This window comes from Talpa europaea (genome assembly GCF_964194135.1).
Source record: "Talpa europaea genome assembly, chromosome: 8".
Classification (NCBI taxonomy): domain Eukaryota; kingdom Metazoa; phylum Chordata; class Mammalia; order Eulipotyphla; family Talpidae; genus Talpa; species Talpa europaea.
Window position 1 is genome coordinate 91,204,568 of NC_140075.1, and position 24,460 is coordinate 91,229,027.

A 24,460-nucleotide genomic window follows, 5' to 3' on the forward strand; every position below is an offset into this window, starting at 1 on the left:
CAAAAATTGGAGTTGCCAAATCAATAGTTGCAATTACTTCTAGAATGATTGTGGTTATAAAAGCATATGTCAACCTATTATTCTTCCAATAGAGAGAGCAAACTAAAATTCCTAAGGATCTGCAACAGCTGTCTTTCAAATGACTTTTGCAACTTAGTATTTCTATACACACACACACACACACACACACACACTCACACTCACAAATACCAAAGTAAAAGTAGTCAAAAGAGCTCACAGAGAAGCAAATGATATATGTGTGATTTTATTTATTCTATTGAATCTAATTCCAAAAAGAATTTGAGTAGTGATTGCATACATGAATATATATACTTAATGTACATACATATGCCTATATATGTACATTAGTTGCCTTGAAAAGATAATGAAATTATTAAGGGAAAGAAAAGCAAAATGAGATAAAACAAAATGCCAATGATTGAATAACTGAGATTATACTGAAACATTTTTTACAATTCTAACTTTCACATATATGTTATATATATATATATATATCAGTGTGCATATGTATGAAATGACTGCATTTAAGATGACTATGTAATATAAAATCATAAACCTTCAAAAAGCACTAAATTTTTTCACTCATTCTCTTAAATGCTGACATTTATCATACTGGATCCTGATCAATAATATATTCTTATTGAGTGAAATCTGTTATGATATTACCTATAGTGGAGATAGGACAGCAAAATTAGACTGAACTTTTTGGCAAATTAAGACCTTCACTATTAGCAAAATGCCTCAGTAATGTAGTTCTCTGCGATCAGTGGAACAGAAAAATGGATATAGTTTTCTAAGATAGTAACTCATAAATAAATATAAAAAACAACTTATAGGCCATAGTAAATATAAGAACAATATAGCTTGTATAATAAATATATTAAAAGTTTAGAAAATTAAAAAAAAAGGCTAGGTTGCAAGGCAACCTATATACGTAAGATCTGTACCCCACATAGGAGTCATAGCCAAGATCTGTGCAGGCAAATGCCCTACCCTGAGCTATAACCTCATGGCCACGATATGTGAAAAACTCCTACAAGTCAATAGGAAAACAAAAAACAGGCAACGTAGTGCAAAAACAAAAAACATAGGAATTGCACAATTTGAAAATGAGATTGTCTAAGTGGTCAATAGGATTTTAAATGATGTTCAAAAGCACCAGGAAATGAAAATTTGCATACCACTACACACACACCTTAAATGTAAAGGCAGACATCATGCTGAGTCTTGGAGAATATGTGCAGTGATTGAAACTCATGTATTCTACTGTGAATGTCAACTACTACAATCAGTTTTCAAACTCTTTGACATCTAATGAAAAAATAAACTCCACCAATACTACTGATATCATTCCTAGGAATGTATGTACGTATAGGTGTGTATATATGTATGTGTGAGTATATATGTACCCACACAACAAAATATTATTCAATCATAAAAAGAAATAAAGTACAAGAACATGCTACAACATGGAGAACCTCAAAAATATGCAGGTGAAAGATGTCACTCATAAAAACACATACTGAATGATTCCAATTATATGAAATGTCTGGAATAAGCAAATTCATAGAAATATAAAGTAGATGAGGAATTGCCCAGGGCTCGAAGAAATGGGTACCAGAAAATAACTGCTAATGGGGATGGTGTTTCTACTTGGGGTAATGAATATGTTTTGGTAGTGGTACTAGTGGCACTATCTTGTAAATATACTAAAATCCCGAATTGTACAATTACAATGCTGAATTTTATGAACAGTAAATTATATCTGAAGATTTAAAAAGTAGTTGCTTTGGGAGGAGACATAGTGATTACAGGGGGAATAATTTATGGTGATAAAAATGCTATTTTTAATCCTAATCCACATAGCAGCTACATGGTTTACATATACAAAAAAATTATTGATTGGTATGCCTATGATTTGTAAATATTATGTGTGTGTGTGCTTCTATTATAAATTGCTATATGTAAAATCATTATTATCACCACTCTCCCTTCAGCAAAAATATTGACTTTAGGCAAATTTGGTCAAATTAAATTATACCATCTATGAAACAGAAGGTCACAGGAGACATGACTACCTAATTTCATTTATTAATACTGGTATAAAGAGTCTACTTTTATATGGAACATACAAAGGGGGTAGATTTAAAAATAGTGCCAGTTTCTGTATGTAGACGCTTGTCTTCCACACCAGGTAGGCCAGATAAACTTATTAGTGGGTCATAGTTACATGGAAAGGTTAACATGTTGTAACAGAAAGCCAGTTCTCGGGGAAATAATGGGCAGCAGTTCAGGTGAGGGTGTAACTAAAGAATGGGGAAAAGGGAGCTGGCTGACACAGGCCAAGGCAAAATTAGAACTTGTTAATTTTACAATTAATCAACTTTGTGATTATAAAGCCTCTATTTTCACTTCATGTAGTTAAAGCAGCTTTTGTTAAATGATTGGCATATCAAAGTGAAATTCTATCACTAGTCACATTATCTTAATTAATTTTATGTCAATGCTGTTGATAAGATCTGAAAACGAACAGTGAACACTACTAATTGAATTGTTTACTCAATGATATATCTACTGGTACTGTGACCAAAAGTTATAATGTTTTAGGGGCCCAACAAGCAAACTCTTCTTATTTGCATCAACCCATTTAGTAGCACAAAGGAAATAATTTTTTAAGCTTGAGAAATGCCTTTAAAACTCATTAGTGTTGTATAATATCCTTGAAACCAAAATGTTATATTGAGATTACTTAAAGGGACTTTCAGGAAATAAATCCTAACTAGAAGTTTAGTTTATATGTTTCTTACATATATACATTGATATTTTTCACCAATGTCTTCAGAGTTGAGAATCCAGGTATCAATTACACTATTCAGAATTTGATTTTGCTGCAATTCTCATAAAGCAGAAGATAGCCATGAAGACCAAAGTAAAAATATGCATGAATAAGAGAAAAAGTGTCACAGAGGTGCATGTAGAATTTACATGTGATTAATGCCCACAGATATCACTTAAAGCCTCAAGAAACCCTATTAGAACCGCAGATCCTGTAACCACTGGCTTCTGCCCATGCAGATCAATGACAACAGATGGATAGAAATTTGCTGTAGGTGTGTGTGCTCACTGTAAGGAAAAACAATAGGTGAGCTCCTAATGCCAAAAAGTAGTCAAAAAATTAAAACTTAATGATGAACATAAGGAAACCCAAATTTAAAACATTATACAATTTATAACTTACAAAATGAAATGTTTAAATGCCTAGCAAAACAAGAATAGGATTTATATCCTGAAAATTACAAAATGTTGATGAAGGAAATCAAAGAACACCTAAATTAACTGAGATATGCCATGCTGATTAATTGGAAGACCTACCTAGTAAGGAAAGGCACAAAGCTAGAATAGCTAAGACAACTGAAAAAGGAACAAGAAAGAGCCAGTACTCTACCCAATGATATGACATACTATGTACCCACAGTGATCAAGATGGCATGGGACTGGCAGAGCAGAGAGTTTTTTCAACAAATGGTACTAGAGAAAATAGACATACATGGGGCAAAAGTTAAAAAAAGACAAAGTTCAACCTAAGCCTCACACCTTACACAAAAATCAGGATGCATCATGGACTTACCTATAAAAATGTAATACTACAAAACTTTTGGAAAAAAACATAGGAGAAATTCTCCAGGACTTAGGGCTAGCCAGAGTTCTTAAACTTGACAGCAAAAGTACTCTCTATAAGGATGTGGAGAGAAAGGAACCCTAGTACACTATTGATAGGAATGTAGGATGGGCCAAACCCTATGGAAAACAATATGGAGATTTCTCAAAATATTAAAAATAGATCTACCATATGATCCAGGAACTTCACTCCTAGGTGTCTACCAAAGAATGCATATATGCTCTCCTATGTTCATTCATTGTAGCACTATTTATGGAACAACCTAAATGCCCAAAGACAAATGAGTGGATTATGAAGATGTAGTATCTCTATACAATGAAATATTGCTCAGCTATGTATTTTTAAAAAAGATGAACTCATGCTATTTGCAAGAACATGGATAAAATTGCAGGGGATTATGCTAAGGAAAATAAGTCAGAAGGAGAAAGACAAATATTAGGTGATGTCATTTATATGTGGACTATAGAGAAAAAAAAAAAAAAGGGTCAGATAAAACCAAACCAATAACAAAGTCTTTAGAATGGAGGCTACCAGAGGGGAAGGGGAATGGGGTTGAGCAAAGTGGGGAGGGACAATGGTGGAGGATTCCAGTGCCTGAGACTGTGTGAGGTAACATACATTTGAAGAGTGTGATCCTATAACTCTAAGTCATATACAGTGTTGTAAACCAATGTTACTTTAATTTAAAAAATTTAATTGAATATGAAAATGATAAAAAATAAAATAAAAAGGAAAAATCAATGAACTCTTCATCATCAAAATGAAAAACTTTTACTATATAAAAAGGCCAGTTGAAGAGAATGAAAAGTCAACCAAAGAAATTCTTGAAAGTCAAATATCCAACAAGAACACATACCAAAAATATATAACAACTCTCAAAACTCAATGTAAAATAATCTAGTTAAAATAGGGTAAAATGCATGCAAAGGTGTTCCACTGAAAAGAATATACAGATGAAAAATAAGCACATGCATGTATGCTCAACATTGTTATCCATTGAGGAAATACAAAATAAACTTGCAATGTGACAGCACTGCCCAGTTAAAACAAGAAGTAGTGATAACTTCAGATGACGTGAGCAACACAGAGATATTAGATTTTGTACACAAAATTGTACATGAACTCTGGAAAAAATCATAACAATTTCTTATAAAACTGAATGTGTGGTTAACATATGACACAGCAACTTCACTCTTGGGTATTATCCTACAGAAATTAAATATTGTGTTCACACAAAAACCTGCACATGAATGGTTATAGCATTTCTATTCATAATAGCCACAAACTGGAAATAATACAAATTTCCTCTGGCCATTGAATAGTTGAACCAATTGACTACCTCTCCTCCATGGCTTATATCAACAATAAAAAGGAACAATGATTTGAAATAATTTGGAAGGACGGTAAGGGACTTAGTGCTCAATGAAAAAGGCAAATTTCAAAACTTTGCATGATTCCATTTATATGGCATTCTTGAAATGACAAAATTAAAGTGATACATTCTAAATTAATGCTTGCCAGCATTTAGAACAGTAAGGGGGAGGGAGGTGGCTATGGCAATAAAGGGGTGCACATAGGATCCTTGTGAGGGAATTATTCTGTATCTTGACTGTGGTGGTGGTCACATGAATTTATACTTGTGATAAAATTATTCAGTGTAGAACCAAACACATATACAAATACACACACATACACGTACACACACAGAGGAATGAATGCAAGTTAGGGAGGGACAAACAGCTTTACAAACAACCAGAGCCCCTCCAACATCAACTAATATATTCAGTGCCATTAACATACTTTTATTAAGTGCGCCTTAGCCCTAAGCCAAACCCTTTGAGAAAGTCCCTAAGAAGAATTGTCTGTGCCCTGGATTCACATGAGCCAATCTGGAAGGATGATTAGCTGAATCTCACTTGGGACATTGTAGTTTTGTCCCTCTGCTTCAGGGTAAACCGAAAGTCAAACCTTTAAAACCTAATGTATTGGCCTCTTCAACAAAGGCAAAGACTTTAGCCCAAAAATCTCTGGCAAGTCAACTTTCAGACTGGCAATTTATAATACATATCTCTATAAAATATTCCAGTATCATCTTCTTAAATGCGCTGAACACTTCAAACCTGTATTGAAAATTTCATTTAAGCAGTTTATTTTGCCTTTGGTGATGTTTTATACTTGAACAAAATCGTTCTACTATTATTTTCCCTTTAGTGAATCCTTTATATTAAGTTTGCAAATTTTATCTAATATAACAAACTAAGTAAGCAACAGCCAAGAAAAGGGAATAATTTCTCCCCCGACTAAGTTCACAGAGGTTTTCAAAACACTCTAAAACAGCTTTACCATTGTTTGCTACCTCACTGCCTCATTAACTCATTGGTCACCTGTGAATGCCAGAAACATGCTATTTTGGATAAAAGAAGGAATATACAGTTACTGCCTTCAATAGCTTTTAGGCAGATGGGGCATGGACATGGATGGGTTGGTAAAGGGGAAAAAATGTTTCTAGTCTACTGCTAGAGTAAGATATTTTAACAAGAGAAAACTACATTATTTTATCAGTGAGTTATTGACAACATTGTGGAAAAACCCAAAGATCTGAGTGACTTAAAAGATATTCTTCCCAGATATCAGTGTTAAAAAAAAATAACAGGGCCTCCCTGGAGGCGCAGCAGGTTGAGCACTGAGCTGTGAAGCTGTCCGCAGCCTCTGCAGTGCGGGTTTGATTCCCAGCTGGCCAGGGAGAAACCCACATGGCGCAGCAGACCTCTCCTGTCTCGCCTGCTGCTTCCCTCAGCAGTGTCTTCAGTCCTTCGGCCTGTTCTGCTCCCCGCTGTCTCTGGTGAATTCTCTTACCCTTCCACGCCTCTGACCTGCACCCCAGTTTTTGTATAAATATATCTTTAAAATATTCAAAATAAAATAATAATATCAGTATGAAACACAACAAAGCAAAAATGGACAATTATAAATCAGAGACATCCTGCAGGGGAGGAGGAGGGAGAGGGATCTGAGGGAGGGAGGGAGGAGCACAGGGGACTGAGGTGATGGTGCACGGGTACATTGGTGAAGGAAACTCTATGGGGACTACATGTGAAGGGGTGGAGGGAAGCAAATATTGTTTAAAAATGAACCATGATGTAAAAAAATTTTTAAAAAATTAAAAATAAAAAGATATTCTTCCCAGGATGATCAGTAGCTTTATACCAATTTGAAATCACAGCATTTTAGTGTAGCGACAAAACAAATTTCCTTCTTGTCAGGTTCAAACACAGTTCAGCACAGATCTCAATATTGTTTTTCTTAGATTCAGTTGATTCAGAATTCAACAAAATAGAAAATGACACCAACAATTTAATCATTGCAAAAACTGTGCATTACAGATATTCTCATTTCCATTTTACAAAGGTTAGTAACAGATCTATGGTTTCATTATCTTTAAAGCCCTCTAGCTCTTTCTACAAGACAGCATTGCTTTTGGATACAAAGACAATTAACAGAAATGTATCCCTAGTTAACAGGTAACAGTTGGCATCACACTTGAATACAGAATGTTGGCCTAATTCAGAATGCTATTCAATATGCTCACACACACATCCATGCGGCCCTTTTGAAAACATTTCCTGACAGGTCCTCAGATTGGAACCCTGGTCCCTTTTATGGAACTCAACCTACGTGACACCACTGTCATCAATTTGTATGGCTGCCCTCCACTTTGACTTTCCTTATCTCCTTAAACTCTCTGCTCCTCAAACTGAGCCTTGATCTTACCCCACTCACTGCTATCATAAATGTAACCATTTTCTGCATTTAGCTTACCCCTTCTCAAAAGTTTCTCCACTCAGGCCAAATCAAAAATCATCCATTTCTGTGATAAGATACAGAATCTCCACACTATTTCCCAGCGTGACTGAACCATTTTTTCAATCTTAATATTTGTGTGCAAAAGTTTTAAATTTTCCACATCCTTGCAAATACTTATCTTTTGGTTTTTTTAGATAACGGTCATCCTACCAAGAATGAGGTGACATGTCATTGAATTTTGATTTGCATTTCCCTGGTGATGAGAGCTGATCAGTATCTATTATGTACCTGTTGGTCATTTGTATGTCTTTTATGAAAAATGTCCATTCAAGTCCTTTGCCCATTTTTAATTGAGTTATTGTTTTGTCTTTTACTCTTGAATTTGTATACATTCCTCATATGTTTTGAGTTTTGAATCCTATCAGACATAGCATTTGCAAATATTTTTTTTCCATTCGTAGGCTGCATTTTGATTACTCTGTTAATTATTGCCTTTGCTATGCAGAAACTTCTGGTTTGATATAGTTCCACTTGTCTGTTTTCTGCTTTTGTTTTCTGTACTTTGGTGTCACATCCAAGATATTATTTCCAGACCAATGCCTTGATTGAAGATTCCCTCTATGTTTACTTTCTGGAATTTTATGGTTTCAGGGCTTATGTTTCAGTCTTTAATCCATTTTGAGTTGATTTTGCCTATGGTTGTAAAATAAGGATATAATTTCACCTTTCTGCATGTGTGTATCATTTTCCTAATACCATTTATTGAAGAAACCATCCTTACCCTTGGCACCCTTGTCAAAGATCAGTCGACTATATACATGTGAGTTTATTTCTGGTCTCTGTATTCTATTTCATTGTCTATATATCTGTCTCTATGCATAAGTAACATACTGTTTTCATTACTGTAAATTGGAATACATTTTGTAATCAGGGAAGTGCGATGCCACCAGTTTTATTTTTTCTTAAAATTCTTTAGCTATTTAGGGCCTTTTGTAGTTCCATCAAAATTTTAGGACTTTTTCTATTTCTGTAAAAGCATTACACTTTTAAAAAATATTTAAGTCTTTAAATAATTGATTAATGTCAAGTGGAGAGATCAAATTGAAAATTTTTTTCCATATGGGTAACTATTAATCCCTATAACATTTATTGAATGATCTTACAATTCTGACAGATCTACATTTGCCTATTTCTGCCATATAAAAAAATCTTCCCATATGTTTGGGCATACTTTTAGACTCATTATCTTGTGCCATTGCCATATGTCAATTTGATTGTCCCTAAGCCAAAATCACACTGTCTTAATTACTACTCATTACTCCCCCTCACTACAATGTTGCATCTGTCTCAACTACTCTAATAACTCTACTTTTTTATCAAGTCAACCAGTAAGTTCCATCTTGCAAAATGCAGGTGGAATTTTCACATTTTATTTTAGTTGTCCTTTAGAAGACTAAAAGACAGGTGTTCATTTAATCGCTTGGAGTCCACAAAATCAGATAATTCTTTTTTAATCCAGCATCACCACAACTGTTCAATGTCCATGCTGGCCATTTCTCATCTGTCTGACATTTAAATCTAGGAGTAATTCAAAGTTTGATATTATGTTCTATTCTTTCTCCTGGCTACAATGTAATTTTCAAGTGACCAAAAGTAGGTATTCATGGCCTTTTATATATCAATGGTTTCCAAATTTATATGCTCTTTGATCCCCAGAATTATATCTATAAATAAGTATTTGTTGAGGATTTACCATGCACCAAGCATGATTCTAACTGCTAATTACTCAGCGAACACAAGAAGTAGAATTTCTGCCTGTGTAAAATGTTTATTCTAACAGGGTTTAATTTTGTTAATCCCTTTGTTTTGTTTCTATATATTCCACATATGAGTGAAATCATCTGGTATTTGTCTTTCTCCTTCTGACTTATTCCGCAAATACAAAATTACTAATTCCAAGGTATATCTTCACCCTTATGTTCATTGTAGCACTATTTATAATAGCCATGTTATAGAAACAAGCTAAGTGTCTAAAGACAGATTGGTAGCTTAAGAAGATGTAGCATATAAACAGAATGGAATACTATTCAGCTATAAAATGAACTCTTGCCATTTGTGACAACATGAGTAGAACTAGAGAGGATTATACTAAGTGAAATATATATTTAAATTAACATGTCCATAAATGACATTTTATTATTATGCAACAATGTTCATTTATTTACATATTATCTATGGGCCTTCCTATGCTACAGTGACAAAATGAATTGCTAAAACAGAGGTCACATGGTCCACAATGTCTAAACTATGTACATAGTTATTAACTGAGACAACTGGGTACAAACTTGGTGGATTGACTGGTCTGTTTCTCTTCTAATGGTGATTGGTTTTCCATAGGAAATCTGCTTCTCATTACTTTTATTTATTGTCCAGACACAAATTTATATATTAAACTATTAATTTAAACTATCTTCTGATTTTTCTTGGCTACTAAAAAAAAATTTTCTCACAAAATCTTCCTAAACATACACTTAAACTTTAACCTTACAAATTAAAATACCATGAAAGAATATATATTTTGTGAAGTAATTGACCATATAACTGATATTTGGCTGATAGACCAGATTAGCTGACTAAGAACTCAATCATCTTCCCACTGAACTAGCATTTTATCCTTCATACCCCACATACATTATCTCCAGTCTGTACTCAAACTGTGGAACCCTTTGTTTTTCACCTTGGTGTCTAAGCTCTGTCAAAGATCTGCATTAGCTATGTCCAAGATTTATAATTATTTCTCAAGAGCCCATACCTCATCTGAGCAACGTGTATACATTTTCAGACAGCCTCTGTTGTGGGATTTAAGTCTGAGATTTTGACAACACAGTTCCAATAAAAAGCTAACAATACTTAACAATACCATCTTATAAGAAGATGGTGAGTAGAAAGGGTAGGGAATTTTATTTGAAAAAGTAAACACATGGTCCAAATTCAACTTTCACTGTGTGTTTCCAAGGCAAGGCATTTCTTAGAGTTTTAGTTCCCTATGAGTACATGGGAATACTTGTAGTGTTGGAAAGAGTAAAAATTAAGCATATTAAGATTATTGCCCTGCTAAATTCATGAAGAATAAAAGACTAATGCCTAGTATTAAGAATGTTATTCTGAAAAAGGATACACACAAACTTATGTTGGCTATAGCTCATTTGAACTTTTAAAAGAAATAAAATGTAAAAATAATATGTACATACCTTTTGATCTGGTAAACCCAATTCTCAGTATTTATCTTAATTATTAGACATCTTAAGTCTCCAACAATATGGGGATTGGTAAACATATTTTATTTTGTTTTTTGGTTTTTTTTAAAAGATTTATTTATTTATTTATTTATTTATACAAGCACGGTGTACAGTCAGAAGCATGGGAGGGTGAGAGAATTCCAGAGCCAAAGCGGGGAACAGAACAAGCAAACTGATGAAATACACAGCTGAGGGGAGCAGTGGGCGTGGCAGGAGAGGTCTGCATGCCATGTGGACACTCCCCAGTGGCCAGGGATCAAGCAGGCGCTGCAGAGGCTGTGGGCAGTTTCGTAGCCCAGCACTCAACCACTGCACCACCAGGGGAGGCCCAAACATATTTTAAATAGAATAAAAATATCTATATAGTATCTATATTTATAAGATGAATATATGTTTGTAAAATCACAAAATAAATGTGGCAAGCTATATTTCTGTGAGTGGTGGTATTATGGGCAATTTACTATATTTTGTTTCTTTTTAGCTCATATATCTAATTATATATGTTATATATTTCTATTAAATAAACACTGTAGAAACAAAAAGGATTCTATAAATACTCTTCTAATATTTATTCACCCTTGGTAGAAAGGATAATAACAGAAGCATGAAGCCATACTGGGGTCATGATTATATTCTTTGGCGCTTGCCCACAAAAGCAACAATTCTAAACAGAATGGACTGACTATTTTAACGCAGATTAGGGTACCAGTATGTTCCTGTATAGATTTATGTGTTGTTATTTATTTTAAAGTCAAATTTTTAATTAACGTAAATATTCAGTTGAAATTGTTCTATGGCACATGGAAGGTAAAGGCCTCATACAGTCAATTAATGTCATTTAATTAATGAGATATTACTAGTTAATGAAATAACTAGATCTTTGTTTTTTTTCTCCATTCTATTGTTTCCATCTTCAAATTAATTATTTGACTACTCACACACAGGGAATTTCAGTTTTGTTATAAAATAGGAATAGTTTATTTTCCTAACTAGCTTTTAAATTTAAATTCTATTGTTTTCTGTCTTTAAAAACACACAGCTTCCTGACTTTCTTATTCATGTCTTTTCCTTTAAAAAAATTGACATAGCTCCCAGTATTGTATTTTCAGCATAATCACAATTTGGAATCACATGTTAATCTATGTCAAAGCCTAGTGACAGAATGGTGAGAAAATAATTACAAACTGGCCCTCAGAACCATGCTAAAGTATTTTCAATCTGGTGCATAAAAAGAATGCCTTAATAACATTCCTAGAGAGAGGTTTGAATCATTAAGGATCTAAGTCATACAATATTTCCTATTACTAGAGAAAAATTATACTACCTACTACCTGACACACAAAAAGCATACTAATTATCCTATCAGCTAACAATAATATAGAGATCACACTCAAACTATGCGAAAAGCTATGAGAAACAACATATATGATTGAAAGTTCTAGTTACTATCACAGGAAATATTATGTAAAACTCTTTTATCTATTTGTAATGTTTCTAATAAACCCAGGATCATTATTTCATTTAACTTCTGACATATGAAAGAAAAATTAAGAGGTTTCAGATAATGTCTGCCTTCTCATATAAGATCTACACTTCATACAAAGATGTAAACCTACTTTACCTCAATAAACAATTTGGAAAAAAAGATCTGCCGTACAGCTAGAAAAGAGAACTGTCAATAATAACTGATTGCTTACTTTGAAATATTCTGGTAAGTAACAACTGGGGAACACCATTGTACATGACAATAGTTAAAATTCCCTTGCCATGTTTAGGTACCAGTAGAAAGTTAGAGTTTCAGGTATTTGGGGCATGATGTTTTCACCACAGGCTAAAGAACAACTCTTTACAATGATCGAGGAGGCACAGACTCCTGATGTAACAAGCAAGTTACTTAGAGACCACTAGAAAAACATTTCAGTTTCCCATAGGCCTGGCCTGGCTTAGCCCCATCAGATACTCTGGGGCCTCATAATTCTTTTAAGTGGTATTTGTTCTAAAACTTTGGGGGAAATATGGGTAATTTAATTTTTAAAACTACAATCCATAGAGGTGCATAAAAAATTACTGGAAGTAATTATAGAATTAGTATAGAATGTTAATCTATAATTCCTTTTATGCAGGATCTCTTAAATATATGTATCTTAAATATATGTATCTGAATTGCAAAACAGATGTGCTGTATAGTAGTACCTCAAATCATTCAGACACAATTATTGTGCAATCTTAGAATCAGGACTTGTAAGTTCATTTTGTATGAGCTTCTGCTGTATCCTTCAATAGCAGGGAGCTAATTTCCTCCAAGGACTTATACCACTGATTTTTTAAATACTTCATTTCTTTAAAATACCCAGCTAGAAGCTGAACATAATATTTTATCTATTGCCTGTTTAACATGTATTATATTGGAATGATTATTACCTTTTTGATCCAAACATAAGCAGTACTTTTAATGTTATCCTCAGAAGAATTGAGCTTCCTAGCTATACTCATGAGACATACGTATCACAAGACATACATAACACAGCATACTGGCTGTGTTACGCAAGGCTTTGGTTTTTGCAAGGCTTTGGTTCAGCTGTGCATCATCAAAAAATCCTCTTAGTATTTGAGTATTGAACCAAGAAAATGATGCCTTGTATGAGAATGTCATCCCTGGTTTCCTCTTTAGGAATGCAAAGAAATATTTAGACATGCTTCTCTAAGTCATATATATCATTTATATGTAATTGATTAAAAGGAAGTAACTTCAAGTTGTAGAAAAAAATATACTGCCAACTATATTTGGAAGGAGTATAGTACTTTGACAGACTTACTTAACAAAATTATGAAATTTTTATGAAATTACTTATGAAATTTTTAAATATTTATAATCTCAATTTGTTAAAATTCCAAAGGCATAAATCTGTCTGAATGATTTGCATAATTCAATGAGAACTTTCAATACCATGGTACCTTCCTAGTGATATTTTGTGCTTATTATAAAATATACAAATGAGAAATGAAGAACAAAGATCTTTTTCTATCAATTTTTTTTCAAACTACATGTTAGGGAAAAAGGCAAGGTAGTAGAAAACAAAAATGATAAAGATTCCAGCTTCATTTATAAAACAAACTAAAAAAGTCCATTGTGATGGGAAATAATGTGTTCCACATAGCTTTATACAAGTTGTGTATTTTTTATACAGCACCAAAGGCAGAAAATAAAATCACAAGCCATTTACTTCATTTGAATTATTTCCCAGTAAAGTCACTTTAAACTGCAGGATATATATTTTTTTTTTTGAGCTTTAACTGCCTCCCTTTCTATTTTTCCCCCATAATCATCTTCTTTTACTTTTAAAGCCTTACTCATTTCACCTATTTCTCAATCTTTTCAGTGCACAGAATATTAGCAAGTAGCAAAATCCAGAGGATGGATTTTGGTTATTACACTTAAAAAGAATCTAAAGCAGCTATAGTAATTAGCAGTCAATAAAATAATTTCAACTAAATAAAATTAATCTAGCTGCTGTTCTATATAAAAATATTGCCTAAAACAATCTTTCTTGATAGAATTGCTATAATCTCCATGTCAGTACTGGTTTTAATGCCACCATTTGTATTAGATAAAGCATTATTCGTATAAAACAAGTTAAGACTGAATTAAATCACAGTGATTAACTTGCTTGTAGCTTACAGCTGAATTTTAAGATCTATAAAACTAAATATGTGGAAATGATAGAAGGAAATCTCTATAATTGGGGCAAAGGTTTTTCTCTAATTAAATGCAATGCATCATTAAATTCTATTGTACTAGCACCTTAAATATATAACTGTTTAAGAACTAATAAGAGAAAAGAAGCATTAGAATAAAAATATTTGACTTTGTACATTACATTTCAATTGTTTGTAATATATCTCATAGCTAAATCTAATATCCACCATTAATAGACTATTTGAAAGAAACAATTAAATGTGATAAGAGACACAGAGTAAGACAAAGTATATGATTGAGTAATGTAAAGAGGTCTCTGATACCAAATCTGGGGTAACTGTTAAAATTCAGATGCTGTTTATTAAAGCTATATCCTAAATTATATCCATATTTCTGAGATTGTAACTAAAATAAAAATTTATATGATTATTGTCATCAAACTTTCATTTATTTTCTACTCTTGTAGATTAGTATATTCGATCAATTTCATTTTATTATCAAAAAAGTATAGTATAGATTAATATGATAGAAAACAGAAAGAAAGATAGAGAGCGAGCACTATTATGAAGGTCATGTATGTTCACCATCTGTGTGCTAAGAATATACTATAAAGGTAAAAAAGGTGACAGCACAGAACAGTTATTGGATTTTACAATAACCCAGATAGGACATAATAGTGACTTGAACAAGGTGACAGTAATGGATGTGGTAAGAACTGAAGGTGAAAACAGGTTTGGGGGAGGTTTTAACATGAGGGTTTCTTTTCTAAATAAAAGGACAAAAGAATAGACTTTCCATTTATTTCATTAAGGAAGAATGTCAGTGGAGCAGGTTTATAGAAGATGATTAGGAGTTCATTTCTGGACTTCATTGGACAAGATAGGCAGCAGGACAGCAGAGTCTAACTCAAGGAACGTATCCAAAATAAATTTGAACATTTGGATGACGTTAGCATACATTTTTAAAATCATGAAATAGTATGACATCAGTGAAGAGAGTATAGATAAAGAAGGGGAGAGGCATAAGGATATTTTCTAATGAAGTAGAAATGTAAATATCCCCAAATTTAGGATTTTATCTTGTTCAAATTGTTTCCAAGAAATGCCCTATCAAATTACACATCAAATTACAGAGACCAGAATTACATGATATTATCAGTCACAACAGCCTTTGCTAAGATTGGGCATTATTTTCATTCTTTAATATAACAACAACAAAAAAATGGTTTCTTGCTATTTTAGTATTTATCATTACAAATGAAATAAATTATTATACATTTATTAGATTTCTTTCCTTTTCTTCTATAAGTTGCCTACTTACTCTGTACTCTCCAGCCCCCAATTTTTTATTATTTTTGTTGATTTATAAGATAATTTTAAAATTAAGGTAATTAACTTTTTACATGTGATATTTGTTACAAATGCTTTATTTTCATTTTCATGTTTTATTGAGATGTTTTACATTTTTAGCCAAAGGTATTTATCTATAATTTTATTATATATTCCATTAGTTTATTTTTTTATGATTCTTTTTTTTAATTAATTTTATTTTTATATTCCCCATACAATTGCAATCCCCCCATTCTGACCCCAATCCCTCCCCTCACGCCCCCCACTGCCCAAAAAGTGTCTCTGGTTCATAGTTTTTGTTGATTTTGATTTTCACTTTCTTATAGTTATTCATTTTCCTGGTCCCTTATTTAAGTATTCTAGATTCCTGCTATGAGTGAGACCATCTGGTATTTTTCTTTTTCTTTTTGGCTTATTTCACTGAGCATGATCCCTTCCAGCGCCATCCATGTTGCTGCAAATTGCATGTGTTTATCTTTTTTGAATGCTGAGTAATATTCCATGGTATATATGTACCACAACTTCTTGATCCAATCATCTATTTTTGGGCATTTGGGCTGTTTCCAAAGCTTAGCTATTGTAAACAGTGCTGCTATAAACATAGGGGTGCAGGTGTTCTTTGGAATTGAGGTTTCTGTGTCCTTTGGGTAAATACCTAGGAGTGGAATTGCTGGATCATATGGAAGCTCTATGTTTAGTAGGTCCAGAAATCTCCACACAGCTCTCCATAGTGGTTGGACCAGTTTGCACTCCCACCAACAGTGCAGAAGAGTTCCTTTTTCTCCACAACCTCGCCAACATTTGTTGTTGCTAGTTTTTTTAATATGTGCCATTCTCACTGGTGTAAGATGGTATCTCATGGTAGTTTTGATTTGCATTTCCCTGATTACAAGTGATGTTGAACATTTTTTCATATGCCTGTTGGCCATTCGCATTTCCTCTTCAGAGAAGTTTCTTTTTAGCTCCTCTGTCCATTTTTTGACTGGATTATTTTCTCTGTTGTTGCTGAGTCTCATCAGCTCTTTGCAGATTTTTGTGATCACTCCTTTATCATTAGTGTTGTGTGCAAAAATGTTCTCCCAGTTGGTGGGGTTTCTCTTTGTTTTTGTTATTGTCTCTTTTGCTGTGCAGAAGCTCTTTAATTTGATGTAGTCCCAGCTGTTTATCTTTGCCTTCACTATCACTGCTTTGGGTGATGTGTCTGTAAAGATGTCTTTGATATGCAAATCCCGTAGTGTTTCGCCTATATTTCCTTCTATGTATTTTATGGTTTCAGGTCTTATGTCTAGTTCTTTAATCCATTTTGAGTTGATTTTTGTATATGGTGTGAGGTAGTGGTCAAGCTTCATTCTTTTGCATGTAGCGACCCAGTTTTCCCAGCACCATTTATTGAACAAACTTTCTTTGCTCCTATGCATAGTCTTTGCTCCTTTGTCAAAGATTAGTTGACCATAAATCTGTGGGTTTATTTCTGGATTTTCTATTCGATTCCATTGGTCTGTATGTCTGTTCTTGTTCCAATACCATGCAGTTATGATGATTATGGCTTTGTAGTAGAGTTTGAAGTCTGGGAGTGTGATGCCTCCATTCCCTTCTTTTTTTTTTTTTCAGGACAGCTTTGGCTATTCGGGGTTTTTTGTTATTCCATATGAATTTCATCAATAATTGTTCTATTTCTTTGAAGAATGACATTGAAATTTTGATTGGAATAGCATTGAATCTGTATATTGCTTTTGGTAGGATGGCCATTTTAATAATGTTTATTCTCCCAATCCATGAGCAGGGGATGTCTTTCCATTTCTTTGTGTCTTCTTCTATTTCTTTTAACAGTGTTTTATAGTTTTCTTTGTATAGGTCCTTTACCTCATTTGTTAGATTTATTCCCAAATATTTGATTTTTTTTTGTTTCAATAATAAAAGGGATGGTTTTTTTTTTTTTATTTCTTCTTCTTCAGATTTATTGTTTGTATATAGGAAGGCTACTGACTTTTGCGTGTTGATTTTGTATCCTGCCACTTTACTGAACTGATTGATGAGTTGAATTAGTTTTTCTGTGGAGTTTTCGGGGTTCTCTATGTATATTATCATATCATCTGCAAAGAGTGATAGTTTGACTTCTTCTTTTCCTATTTGGATTCCTTGGATGTCTTTCTCTTGTCTTATTGCTCTGGCTAGGACTTCCAGTATTATATTGAAAAGCAGAGGTGAAAGTGGTCATCCTTGTCTTGTTCCAGATCTTAATGGAATTGCTTTCAGCTTTTCACCATTGAGAATGATACTGGCTGTTGGCTTGTCATATATGGCCTTTATGATGTTGAGGTACGTTCCTTGTATCCCAAGAATTTCAAGGGCTTTTATCATGAATGGGTGTTGCACTTTGTTGAAAGCTTTCTCAGCATCTATTGATATTATCATATGGTTTTTATATTTCTTTTTGTTGATGTGTTGGATAACGTTGATTGATTTTCGGATGTTAAACCATCCTTGTGTCCCTGGAATGAATCCTACTTGGTCGTGGTGAATTACCTTATGGATACATTGTTGGATTCTGATAGCTAAAATTTTATTGAGGATTTTTGCATCAGTGTTCATTAGGGAGATTGGCCTGTAGTTTTCTTTTTTTGTGTTGTCCTTGTTTGGTTTTGGTATTAGTGTAATGTTGGCTTCATAGAACGTGTTAGGTATTATACCTTCCTTCTCAATTTTTTGGAAGAGTTTGTGAAGGATAGGCACCAATTCGTCTCTGAATGTTTGGTAGAATTCATTTGTAAATCCATCAGGTCCTGGGCTTTTGTTTTTGGGGAGGTTTTTGATTACCATTTCAATTTCGCTAATTGTAATTGGTCTCTTTAGGTGTTCTATTTCTTCTTTATCTATCTTTGGGTGATTGTAGAGTTGTAGGAATTTGTCCATCTCCTCTAGATTGTTGAACTTGTTTTCATATAACTGTTCATAGTAGTTATTAATTATTCTTTTGATTTCTGCTGTGTCCGTTGTGATTTCTCCTCTTTCATTTATTATCCTATTTATTTGTGCTTTCTCCCTTTTTGCCCTTGTGAGCCTGGCTAGGGGTTTATCTATTTTATTTATTTTTTTGAAGAACCAGCTCTTGGTTTCATTGATCTTTTGGATTGTTTTTTTAGTTTCAATTTCATTTATTTCTGCTTTGGTTTTTATTATTTCTTTTCTTCTACTGGTTTTGGGGTTTTTTTGTTGTTCTTTTTCTAGATCTTTGAGCTTCGAGATTAGGTTGTTTCTTTGAGTTCTTTCTTGTTTCTTGATGTGAGCATCTATTGCTATATATTTTCCTCTTATTACTGCTTTTGCTGCATCCCATACATTTAGGAAATTGGTGTCCTCGTCATTCAATTCAAAGAATTTTTTAATTTCTTTTTTTATCTCCTCGTTAGTCCAGTGGACTTCCAGTAGTGTGGGTTTGAATCTCCACGAGGTAGGAGAGTACCTTGCCTTCTTTTTATGGTTTATTTCTAGTTTGATGCCTTCATGGTCAGAAAAGATGGTTGGTATGATTTCAATCTTGGTGTATCTGTTGATGTTTGTCTTGTGCCCCAGTATACGATCGATCCTAGAGAATGATCCATGTGCGCTTGAGAAAAATGTATACTCAGATTTTTTTGGGTTTAGTGTTCTATATATGTCTGTTAAGCCCAAGCACTCTAGATCCTTATTTAGAGCTTTAGTGTCTTTACTTATTTTTTGTCTTGTTGATCTATCCATTGTTGATAGTGGTGTGCTGAAGTCTCCCACTACGTATGTGTTTTCTCTGATGTCTGTTTTCAGAGATGCCAATAGTTGTCTGATATATTTTGGTGCTCCTTCGTTTGGTGAATATGTTAATGAGTGTTATTTCTTCTTGAAGTATTGTCCCCTTGATCATAATGTAATGACCACTGGGGTCTCTTTTTATCTTTTTAAGTTTGAAATCTGTTTTATCTGATATGAGTATAGCTGTTCCTGCCTTCTTTTTTGGTCCATTTGCTTGTAGAATTGTTTTCCATCCTTTAACTTTGAGTCTATTTTTATCTTTTGCAGCTAAATGTGTTTCCTGGAGACAGCAAAAGGTTGGGTTTTGTTTCTTAATCCAGCCTGCAACTCTGTGTCTTTTTATTGGAGAGTTTAGTCCATTTACATTTAGAGTTAGTATTGATATGTTAGCATCTGTATTTGCCATTGTGTTTGTCTTTCCTTTGATTTTATTTATTTATTCTTTTAACAACTTTCTTTGGCCTTCTTTTGTTGTTATTCGTCCCTCTGAGATTCTGGCTTTAGGACTCCTTGTAGTATTTTTTGGAGTGGGGGTTTAGTCGTAATAAAATTCCGGAGTTTCTGTTTGTCTGGGAAGGTCCATATTCTTTCTTCAAAGAGGAAGGAGAGCTTTGCAGGATAGAGTATTCTTGGTTGGCATCTGTTTTCTTGGAGTCTGTTGACTATGTCCCTCCACTCTCTCCTTGCCCGTAGTGTTTCTTCAGAGAAGTCTGATGTCAGTCTGATTGGTTTCCCTTTGAATGTTATCTGTTTCTTCCCTCTTGTTAGTTTCATTATTTTTTCCTTGTCTTGGATTCTTGGGAGCTTTACTATTATGTGTCTTGCTGTATTTTTCCTTTGTCATGGAAGGTTGGTGTTCTTCTTGCTTCTTGTATATCAATTTTCAGATCCTTCTTCGCGTTTGGGAAGTTCTCTTCAATTATATCCATGAATATTTTCTCTGTTCCTACATCTCTCTCCTCTCCTTCTGGGATTCCTATAACTCTTATATTTCCTTTCCTCATGGAGTCAGATAGTTCCCGAAGTCTTTCTTCGGTCTTTTTCCTTCGTACTTCTCCTTCCTTTTCTGTTTTAGTTCTTTTTATTTCTGTGTCTTCAAGAGTACTTATTCGTTCTTCCATTTCATCTATTCTGCTTTCATTGCTTTTCCCAGAGTTCTTTAGCGTCTCATTAATTCTTTGATCTCCTGCATTTCTTTTACTTCCCTCTTTAGGGACTCAATTTCATTCTTCTGGTCATTAATTATTTTCCCCTTATCATTGTTTTCCTTTATGACTTCTGTCAGTTTTTTAATCACAGCAATTTTAAATTCTCTATCTGGAAGGCTCAGAAGTTCTTCCAAGTTACTGTCGTTGCAATCCGGTAGATGGTTTTCTTTTTGTGGTGTGCTTTTTTGCTGAGGAGTTGCTGGGGTGCATGTGGTTTTTCTACTCCCTACTGCCTGTTTTCTAATTTGCCGTATTCCTTGTGACACTGTGTTGCTGGTACTGGCCGGCATCTTGGGCGACCTTCCCAGCTCACCACTGGCTCCTCTGGGGAACTTCTGCTGGGTTCACAAGTCTCCAGCAAAGAAAGGTCCCTGCTGCAAAATGGCGATTATGGAACGTGTTCCCCTGCACGCCCGGTCTGCCCCAGCGGTGGGTGCTGCTCCCCTCTGGGCTGGAACTGCAGGCTAGAAGGCACCCAGCATGGGCAAGCCTCCCAGCTTACCTCTGTCTCCTTGGTGAGCCTTCTGCTGGGTTCACACAGTCTCCAGCAAGAAAGGTCCCTGCTGCAAAATGGCGATGCGGGAACGCGCTCCCCTGCACGCCTGGTCTGCCCCCTTATTCCATTAGTTTAATATGTAAAGACATAAATATGTTCACTTATTATTTTCTAAAAGTTTATACTTACTTTTTACATTTAACACTCAGTCCTTCTGCTATTTATGGTAACCCATGCATGGTGATTCTCATTAAATATTTTCTTAGATATTTAGCTCATTTTTTAATTACATTAAATAACATATCAGTTCCATCATTGCAATGTGTCTTTTACTCATCTTCAGTGCTCATCCATAGTGGTCTAGTCCTGAGATCTCTAATTTGCTTTGACTACAAATTCTTGTGTCTATGTTTTAAGAGTTTGATATTGAATTTTAAAGTTATGTGTTATAAGTACTATTTATTTAGTAAATAACTGAATGCCTAGCAGGCATATGGGACTTCTGCTCTGCTTGTTAGATTCTCTGCTGAGCCAGAACTGCATGTCAAACTTTCTTCTTGTCCAATATAGATATGGTATGTAGTCTTAAAATGCATCTTTAAATTAGTGGGAATCTCCTAGACCTCCATCCCAGGCCCAGCTTTGTTACACTTTGCATTTTTTTTCACTGTAATTATTGTTAGTTATTGCTAATATTTATCAATTGGAGGATGGATTTACATAGTAAACTGGGAGAAATCAGTAAAGTCATGGAGAAATTTGCTATCATTTTAAACTTCAGATATGTTTTATGCATGTACCACACAACTTTCATCTTTGCCACAGTTATTTGTATCTGCCTCTCCTGTCATTCAAAATTTTTTGAAGTTTCCTCCATTCAGTTTAGAGGCACATCCTGGACTTTTTTTATTCACAAATTATTTTATTATGTGTACTTGTTTTTCATTTGAATTAAAATTTAACTTCATTTTTAGTAATAGCCTTCCTATCTTTTTTTCCTATTACTCTATTTTTCCTTGATAATCTACTAATTAGAGGTACATTTCTGTGACCACAAATGAATAAACAAACAAAATCCATGGAAAGTAATGGGAACACAGAAAATGTTCCCTGGTGCATGGTGTTGGCACTTCCAGCTATACCACGTGATTGCATTGTACCTTAACTGCATTATCAAGCAGGTAACTGAGCAGGTCTTTGAGGGGAAGCTTGTGAGAATCTACTCGTTTCCATTCCTGAGCCAATCCAATGTCCAGGAACACAAAGCATAACCTCAAAAATCTACCACAAACTGCATCTGTGGCATTAAGTTCTAGGTGAGGCTCCTTTCTAAATGTAAAAGGTCATTATTCCACCATTTTACTGATGTTTTCTGTCATCTTCTATATGACACCATTGAATTTTCTAGAAAGCAAATCTTTTGACTGAGTTGGTGATTGACATATCTCAGTTTCACTGAAAGTGAGTGTCAAAGGACACCCTGCATTTGATGATCTTAAATGCAGAATCTCACTTACACCCCTGAAGATGATTCTAAATCAGTCTTTGGAAATCCTCCCTACTAACTGTATATTGCCTACATGTACATTAACCAAGTCCCACAGAAATGTATCTTTATTCCCCTCTGTGATCATATATTCTACTTCAAGTGGCTGTAAAATTAATACTGCATCTTGCAAAATCTCCTCCACAGAGTTACCCCTGAACATCTCACTTGCACTGTCTCTGACGGTCTCCCTCTGTGCTCTTACATTCCATACCCATTCCCTATGCCTTCCCTCAACACCCGCTCTTGGGAACACTTGATCACTTTAAACTACCTACTTGCTATGAAATTCTCCTAAACACCTACTTGGTTCATCTGCTATTTTTTTTTATTGAAAGATGCTAACTGAGCAGATCTTAAAGAAAAAATTTAATTCAACCCCACATTATCAAAATAAATCAAATTTGTGGGAAATGGGCTATGAATGATCCCATTATCATATGTCAAAAACCAGTATCCTGGGCCTCCCTAGTGGTGCAAGGTGTTAAGCACCGCACTATGAAGCAATCTACAGCCTCTGCAGTACGAGTTTGATCCCTGGCCAGGGAGCTACCCACATGGCGCAGCAGACCTCTCCTGACTCGCCTGCTGCTCCGCTCAGCAGTGTATTTCAGTCGATTTCTGCCTTTTCTGTCCCCCACTCTGTCTCTGGCGAATCCTCTCACCCCCCGCATCTCTGGCCTGTACCCCAGCTCTTGTATGCATAAATAAATAAATCTTTAAAAAAAAAAAAAAGCAGTATCCCAAAATAACAGTCCTCACAAATGCTTGTAAAAAAAAAAAAAAAAACTCAATGTTTTTTCTAAAACTCATGTGTGCAAGTCCTATTTGCCATTCCTGCATTCGATGTGAATCAACTGAATGTAGAAAGTGACAATTATTTTTAACTTGGTTTTGTTTATTGCAAGGAGGATGTTGGGTCCTTCTCCCACAAACACGAGATCAAAAAAGTTAAAAGAGCTTCCAACTCCCTGGTGGCGCAGTGGTAGAGCTCTGGGTTGCAAAGCTGCCCTCAGCCTCTGCAGCACCGGTTCGATCCCCAGCCATCAGGCGAGGGTCCCACATGGCGCGCAGACCTCTCCTGCCGCCCACTGCTCCCCTCAGCAGTGTATTTCATTGGTCTGCCTGTTCTGCTCTCCCCTCTGCCTCTGGTGAATTCTCTCACCCTTTGTGCTTCTGACTGTACCCAGTGCTTGTATAAATAAATAAATAAATCTTTAAATAAAAAAATAAAAGAGCAGAAAATACAAGCAGAAAATTAGAAATATCAAATGAATGGAGAAAAGGCAGTGTTTTATGGATTTGTGTAAAAAGAAAAGGAGAAAATAAAGAATTTAAGTTACTTTATAAATACATGAAAGGGAGGGAAGATATTTAAGTGGAGGATAATATAGAATATATATAATACAAGGAAGCTTCTGTATAAATTTTAAATGGGCAAAAAAGCAAAAAAGAATCATTAGTAAAACTCTAGCAAGAAAAGTGGCAGCACCATTAGGGTCTTAGAGGAATGCAGCAAATTAAGTGGTAGCAAGAGAGTTTTAAGAAAAAGGAATAATTCATTGTTTTCAGGGA

The 24,460-nt window shown here is 34.5% G+C and overlaps 1 protein-coding gene across 1 annotated transcript in view; it reads right to left on the minus strand.

The window, feature by feature from the left end:
• The window catches only part of KCNH5 (potassium voltage-gated channel subfamily H member 5), a gene marked incomplete at both ends in the record, with an annotated part of 246,631 nt that overhangs the window by 55,405 nt on the left and 166,766 nt on the right, over positions 1-24,460 (minus strand). The window lies entirely within an intron of this gene.